Here is an 8,769-nt window from a genome sequence, read left to right on the forward strand (position 1 = left end):
TGATTTTACATATTCTTCTTGCTATTGTTGTTCAGTTATTTATTATGGTATTATTCATATTACGGATATAATTTTATGCTATTATAAATCTATTATATCACATACCAGTATTTTATTGTACCATTGTACTCGCTTTTCATATTATTCACTTTACTTTAAGTTGTACTACATATACTTTTTAATATAACATATCACTTTTACTATATTTCTACTGTGCACTGTATCAGTGCATATTTTCATTTTCACTGGATCCAGTTACATGTGTTATTATTTGTTGTGGAGTTCATCTGTAGGCTATAGTGCTATCAAAATGAAAAGCAGACTACAAGTGTGTCACTTTTTGATTTGTATTTACTTGTTTTATTACATTTTCTCAACGATAGTAAATTATTAGTGTTTAAAGATGTATTATTTAGATTTATATGTATTATATAGATATATTATATAGATTTATCCCAGTATTTCAAAGGGAATGAGCTGTGTTCTGACATGAGACACAAGAAAGAGAGAAAAAAAAAGAAAGAAAAATGTTGAGATTCAACACAGAGAAAGCAATAAAACAACTACATACCACGTAATGTACATTCAAATTACATTACATGAATATGTCACAGTTATACTAAATTAACAGATTTGTAAACCGAAAAAAATCAACTAAATCAACAAATGAGACAAATGTGAGCTTTCAATTAATAATTTTCCAAACCTAACTAAATAACTGGAGGCAAAGTTTTTTTTTAACTGCACGTAGATCACAAACCTCTGAAATCGGTTGATAAATGTGAACGTTTTTTTATTATTATTTAATTATTTTTATTTTATTTATTGAAGATATAAAGATTTACAAACAAACATGACTGCATAAAATCCGTTTCTTCATAATAGGATACAGAAAAGATATAGCCTGAGAGAGCAGCTCTTAATACAAACAGGAAAATATATAAGCTTAGTAACAAAAATAAATATTATTTATTAAAAAAAAAAAAGAAAAAAAGAGAGATTATAATACATATATACATGACATAAGGGGAGAATTAAGTAATAAATGTGAACGTTATCGTTTTTTTATTTAGTAAAAACCGCAGCTCCCCCGTTTACTTTCATTTGTTTAAGGCAGTCTTGCCCTAGCTAACATGGCGGAGGTGTTGACATATCGCAGCAACGGCTCAAATCAGCCAATGAGCATAGACAGTAAAAGAAATGGACACAGCGACCCCATTGCAGCTCACTGATTCAGGTCCTGTCATGATGAGCAGAGACTTTAGAGTGGATCGTTTCTTTTTATTCAGTAGCATTAAAATATTCATGTTTTCGTTTTATTTACTTTATTATCAAATGTATGTGTATTAGCAGTGTTTGCTCAAGTTAAAGAAGTTGTTAACAAGAACATCTGCTGTTTATTTATCTAGATGTGCACACTTTTATTATATGTGTATTGGGATCGCTCATTTGAGTCATTTCGGGAGTTCGTAGCGGGTTCGCGAATCATTTGAGTCAGTTCGGGAGTTCGTAGCGGGATCGCTAATTATTTGAGTCAGTTCGGGAGTTCAAAGCTGGTTCGCGAATCATTTGAGTCAGTTTGGGGATCGCGAATCATTTGAATAAGTTCGGGAGTTCAAAGCGGGTTCCCGAATCATTTGAGGCAGTTCGGGAGTTCGTAGCGGGTTCTCGAATCATTTGAGGCAGTTCCGGAGTTCAAAGCGGGTTCGCGAATCTTTTGAGGCAGTTCGGGAGTTCAAAGCGGGTTCGCGAATCATTTGAGGCAGTTCGGGAGTTCGTAGCGGGATCGCGAATCATTTGAGTCAGTTTGGGGATCGCGAATCATTTGAATAAGTTCGGGAGTTCGTAGCGGGTTCGCGAATCTTTTGAGTCAGTTCGGGAGTTCGTAGCGGGATCGCGAATCATTTGAGTCAGTTTGGGGATCGCGAATCATTTGAATAAGTTCGGGAGTTCGTAGCGGGTTCGCGAATCTTTTGAGTCAGTTCGGGAGTTCAAAGCGGGTTCGCGAATCATTTGAGTCAGTTCGGGAGTTCAAAGCGGGTTCGCAAATCATTTGAGTCAGTTTGGGGATGGCAAATCATTTGAATCAATCAGTTTTTAGCATAAAAGGTTCTTTGGAGTTGAGTAAAGAACCCTATATGTTTCTATATAGAACCCCAATGATCCCTTTTTTCTAAGAGTTTGTTGTCATATGTATGTTGAACTATATGTCTAAGGGAAGCTGCTTAATCGTCTACACAGAAACAAAAGGTCTGTCATCTGCGTTTATTTCAATGTAAACTGCTTTATTACACTGACTGTTGCTGCACTGTTAGGTTTGTGTTTGCAGTAGTTTCTCACGCTCAGTAGATGTCAGTGTTGCATCATCAGAGTGGAATTTTCCCGTTGATTCCTGCACATTAAGCCCTGACACATGGTCCCTGTCCCGAGAGGTCTTCGGTCTTCCAGAAGCGACTCCTCTTTTTTTCCTTCCTTTTTTTTTCCCGTGATAGATAAGACATGTTTTTGGTCTTGTTGCAGTTGGACAAGTATTGGTCAGTCTGTCAAACAAATTCACTTTAACTTCTTCCTTTTCAAATGTAGGTTTTGATTGTAATTTAAGGTACATTGAAATGTTTTTTTAACTTTGTCTCCCATTATTTATACAAGTTTATTTTTCATATTTTTAATATAAACATAATTTCTTACAACGTGTAAAACTAATTGCTACGTGTGTATGTGTGTATAATATTCTAATTCTGATATCGTTATGTAAAATCTTGCATCTGAATTCCATGTCTGATGTCAAATGATCTTTCAATGTAAGCCTGAGAATAATTTAACCTTGTAGAATTTATCAGGTAATATACATTTTGGAAAACACTATCAGTCTTCTTTGCTCTTGTTTTTAGTATTGCTCTCTTCTGACGTTTCTTACAAAATAATGAAAACATAGATTTTGTATTTTCCATTCAAATATTTGATTGATTTCAGCTAAGAGGTGTTTCTTAAATTATTCTACACTCATGCACGCGCACGCAGAAGAAAATCTGTGTTTGAAGGTGGTGAACTTGTATAACACATAAACTTTAACTCTTTAAATATTTTGTTTGCCCTGAATCAGGTGATAAGGGGAAATCACCGTCCTGTTCGGCGATCCCTCAACATTTATTGATTTTTTTTTATGCACAAATATAACTCCACATTTTTGCTTCAAGAATTCAGGACACGTATTCAGCATAAGGAAACCTGAAAAGATTTCATTGTGGAAAGTGTGTGAAAGGTTAAGGCCCTATTTCAGTATTTTCTAGGGCATTTACAATGTTTTTTTTTAATTTACCCTTAAAAATTCATTTATAAAAATAATAATTCAAAGTTACGTTTTGTCTTATTTTTGGCACACAGAGCAATAAGTAGGTTAAATGTAAACCACATCTATAACTTCAGAACAAACTTTTTTAATTTTAAATTATAGCAGATCACTCTTTAATGTAGACACATGCATTTTCTGTAAAACTGCTTTGAAAGAATGTCTAAAAAGCGCTATACAATATGAAGTCTTCTTAAATAATTCTAGATTCTGCATTTAAAGTTTTGGGCATATATGCCACCCACGATTAAAAAAAACCCGTGCACGGCCTGTTTTCTGATGACTGTAGTCAGTTTAAATCTAATAGCAATTATAGAAAAGCGTAATTGCGCTCAAATCTTTCGATTAGACTGAGTGACAACAAACAGAGCCTTGAAACGGTTTCTTTGCAGTTAAGTTCAATTAGCTTCATTACCAAAGTGCCTGGCCCACCGGCTGGACCCGAAACAAACAGCCCAAATGACTGTAAGGGTTACATAAACATTCCCAAACGAGACGCTGGAAAACCCCTTCTGGTCTGCCGCGTATCTCTAATCTCAGGAGACATTCGCATTACAGATATAGGAACAATCCTGCCTCTTAAATCTGATAATGGGCTAAATCCAAATCAAAGTGGCTGGAGGTTGAACATGTTCCTCTCTACATGTCTGTGATGCTATCCTGGGGTGCGTTTCCCAAAAGTGAATCGTTATAGCCCCCAATGATCGCAAGTTACATAATTCAACGATTCATTCGATTTAAATATATCGAATCTATATATTTTAGCGTGCAAAAAATCTGCCCCATTTATGAAGCGTGAGCATGTGCAAAAATGCGCGTTGGAGCCCCACTTATGATGTTAAACAGAACCTGCTATTAATCAAATCTTTAGGCTTTATTTGTAGTAAAACTATGGTTAATTTTCGTAAGGGATTTCAATATATTGTGTTAATTACGAACACACCGGTTTGTAGCACAAGAAGTTTTACAGTTTACTGCACTTTCTTATTCTTAATATTATACTTTCTTATGTACCTATATGGTTTATATAATATTCGCTTAGAACATTATAATGCAAATTCAATGCTTCAATAAATACATCCACTTCACGAGCTAATGAAGCTACTGCACTGTTTGTTTACTTCACTGGATTGCACATATCTGCCATGTGCTGCTTTACTTATCTTTCTTTTTACATGACCTATTTGTATACTTGTATAGCTAGTTGTACTTTTTTATATTTTATCTGTAGTACTATTTAATGTTCTACTGTTAGTGTTATCTGTATGCACCAAGGGTCTGAGAGAAACGCAATTTAAATCCTCTGTATGCAATGTACATGGGAAGAATTGACAATAAAGCAGACTTGATACAGACTTGCACTTGTTTTTCTGATGCATAAGGTCTATAATGTTGGACCAGTGTGATTCAAACTGATTTCGAAAAACTATTTGTGAATGACTAGATGGTTAGTTTCTCCAATGATGCATATTGGTAATTAAAGAGCGAGTTAACATTGTTGTAGAGGAAACATATATCTACCCCTCTCACCACAATGAAATGTTAGTAACCTAAATATTTAAGTGGCCTGTTAGTAACCTAAACATAGATGTACGTGTATGTAGGTGTCTATTCAGAGTCAACAGTAATCCTTCATCTAATGTAGGTTTTAGGTGTTGAAAAGAAATATGGGCGTACTCTTTAAGGATATTACAGTATTAGTGACATTCAACAAGTACAACCAAAGAGATTTAAAACATCATGAACCCACAGATGAGTGTTTAATAGACATTTTGCCACAGGTGTGGTCTTTTTTTTGTGGTTGTATATTCAAGACAATGTCAATAAAAGGATTCAGAACTGATATCTAGAGTGGAGGTTTTGCATATTATGATTGCATACATTTTTCCAGAAATGTATTAAGAAAGGGTCATAAATATCTGATCTTTTCCCTGAGAATGTTACCTATGACATTTCTAATCCAAAGGCAACTGTCTGCCAGTTACCAACTTAAATTTAATGGTTTATTATGGGCATTAATGCATGGTTCCATTACACAAAATGTTCTTTATATAAAATAAAAAAAATTAATAAATACATTCTAAATGTTTTTCTGATGCAAGACTCATTTTGAAAGACATGCGTGAAAGCTGTTGACACTTTAGTCAGATGCAGAAGGATTTGCATGAAGGTATGATATTTATTCTGTTCAGGAGCACTTTCCATGTTTCAATAATAGTTCATGCTATTATCATTCACCTTGTTAACTGTTGTTTCCATAACCCAAAATGTCATGTTATCTCACTTTGTGTTATTTTGTACATGACTGTGGAAATTCATACCAACCTTGTATTAACAAACTGGGACTAACCTTACTTTATAAGCTATATATTAATCAGTATCAGTGATATTCTCACAATTTATGTGTTAAGTAAAGCGGGAAGGTGCTTGTGTGTGTCCGTCAACAATTTTAGATAAAAATAAATTTGCTTTGTTTTAAAAAAAAAAAACCTTTCTGGAACCGTTCTTTTTTGCTGTTTTGGAACATTTTGACATTTGACTTCTTAATATTTTGTCCTCTCATTAGAATCACTTTAGATGGACAAGATTCCTCTGTAGATTATGTTCTGTGAGACTTCCTCTCCAGGGGGCATGATTTTAGACAATCATTCCTGCACTATCATCATAGATCAGGAATATTCTGTCGACAGGAAGCCCATTCTTCCCCTTGGTTTGACTCATGCTGTCATTTTCCCATCTGCCCGTGTGAGTTTCAGCCCAAATGATGTGTTCTGATCGGTGTGCATCAGTGCCTCTCCAAATATCAGTGGCTACAGGGAATTCACAGCAGCCTATCCAAATACAGTACACATACTGGGACATGAGCCATCCCTGAATGAAACTGGGCATTTCCTGACATCTTCTGAGCAGAGAACAGAAATAGAAGCCACAAACTAAATGGCTATATTTTACTGTTGTACTGTTTATGTACATTCTGGTGCAATAAAGATGTAGGAGGATTCATACACAATCCTGAAAAAAATGCATTATGGTTTCCAAAAAAAATATGAAGCAGCAAAACTTTTTCAACATTGATAATAATAAGAAATATTTCTTGATCAGCATATTACAATGATGTCTGAAGGATCATTTGACACTGAAGACTGGATTAATGATCCTGGCATCACAGCAAAAAAATGCATTTTAAAGAATATTACAATGGTTATTTTAAATGATAATAATATTTCACAATATTAGTGTATTTTTGGTCAAATAAATGCACTCTATGTGAGTAAGGCGCTTATAATATGACAAAACTATTTGAATTTATATTGTATAAATTTCAATTATTGACAAGTGGCATTTATCAAAACTGAATATTATGTGACATTTAACATAGTTCTGATAGATTTGATTCTTTTACTTAAATATTGGACATTTGAAATTTGAAAAAACTGATTTTTATTTAAAAAAAGTTATTGCAGAGTTTTATAGACAGCTATTTTTTTTGTTCCGAATTCTTTCACTGCAAATATCTAGTTTTTAAAAATACAACTTCAAGTTTTCAAGATGAAAAGGAAATTCGGAACATCAGACTCAATATTCTAAAATTCCATAAGCAGAACTCAAATCATAAAGTAGGTCAGATGTAATCCACAGGGAAGAGTAAATGATCTCCGAAAAGTCAAACAAAGCATTTTTGCAGATTTTGTAGTTTTCTGGTGTTCAGATCAGGTTGATCTAGCTGTTGAATAATATTAATAACGCTAACAACATTTTGAAGCTAAAGACACATTTGATTCAGGTTTATATTTTATGCTGTGTAATACCTAAGAACATTTTACAAATTTGCAAACACATTCAATTATGTCATTTGTTTCCAAAAACAACTAATTATTCTCAGAAATGGCAGTTACATGTTACTCAAGACGACCGGCTCCCGCCCTCCTTCTGTGTTGACCCTTTATGCTGCGGCGCCTTTCCGGTCGGCCTGCCACCCTAATTTTGCTCATAATTGAGTCTCTCCATTTCTCTAAACCAACAACATCAAAGTAGGACTCCAGCACTCCTGATAAGCAGGATAATTTAATGGCTGAGTCTCGTTCTTTAGTGGGTGGAGGTCTGAGAGATGCTATCACCCGTTTCCAACAATTTAATCACAGCAATTAGAACTAATTTTCGATCTGTAATTTGCTTTCATCTGTAACGACAGAATCGATTGCACGATGGAGATTGTTTGACGTGCGCAAGGAGTTAAGAAAAAGGAATTTCTATTTTAGGATGTTTGTATTTTTGCTCACTAAATTTATTTGTGGTTGCTGCTGTTTCTTTTGGATGAACCAAATGCGACGCCGTGGTTGGCTGTGTACATATAATCCCACAATCATCCTCAGGATCTTGACAGATTCAAATCGGTCTATTCATAAGTTTGTTGTAATTAGTACTGATGATTAATTGTTGAGGAACCCACAAAACATGCACATACACATATGCACACTCACACACGGCTCAGTGTTTCCTATACGGACTGTTTCTCAAGCTGAAGCGAAACCCCCGAGATACACAGAACTCCCAGAGATCTCTGCAGGAATGTCTTTGTGCCAAATGTGAAATATTCATTAGAGTTAAATAAGCCCTTCAGTCCTACCCTGAAGTCAACCGCGTCCTGATTTTAATCTTGCACATGAGACAAATCTGAGCATGACTTTCTTTAAGCCCAGGTGCCACGCTAGAGGTGCTTTTGACAGGGTTTATCACCCACACGACAGATCATTTACAACAGCCCCCAGCTCTTGCCAGCAGATAATCTCTCTGCTCGGCTTCAGTGCGGGTTCTGTGGCACACATCATCACCCCTCTTGAATGTGGCATGCATCTTACACACATGCTGTATGCTCACAGAGCTCGCTTAAAGGACAGGTTCACCTAAAAATTAAAAATATGGCATTATTTATCAACTTTCATGTTGCTTAAAACCTATATGCTTTAATTTGAAGAATCATTACACAGTGCATCACACAGCACCCATGTGTGTCAAGCGCAAAAAGCACCATTACTGTAATCTAGTGCTATATTCAAAATGGTCTTAAACTTTGTTTTTATTTAATATAAATCAACAGTGAATATCTACAACTTAAACCCTAAATAATGTGCACTTAAAACAATGACTCTTTAGAGAAAACGTAATTGTGCACAATGATTCCACATGTTGAGCTTTCTTCTGTATCATATTTGATACCCACATTTCTAAATCCTAAATGAGCAACATGTTGCTGAGAAACCTCAGAAACCTTTAAGACAATCTACTGAAGTGACGTGTGGATAAGTATGTTGACCCATACCTGGAATTTGTGCTCTGCATTTAACCCATCCACACACACACACACACACACACACACACCATTAACATATGAACAACGTGTTTGCTTAATTATCCATGCA

This window comes from Carassius gibelio, chromosome A20 (genome assembly GCF_023724105.1).
Source record: "Carassius gibelio isolate Cgi1373 ecotype wild population from Czech Republic chromosome A20, carGib1.2-hapl.c, whole genome shotgun sequence".
NCBI classification, from domain to species: domain Eukaryota; kingdom Metazoa; phylum Chordata; class Actinopteri; order Cypriniformes; family Cyprinidae; genus Carassius; species Carassius gibelio.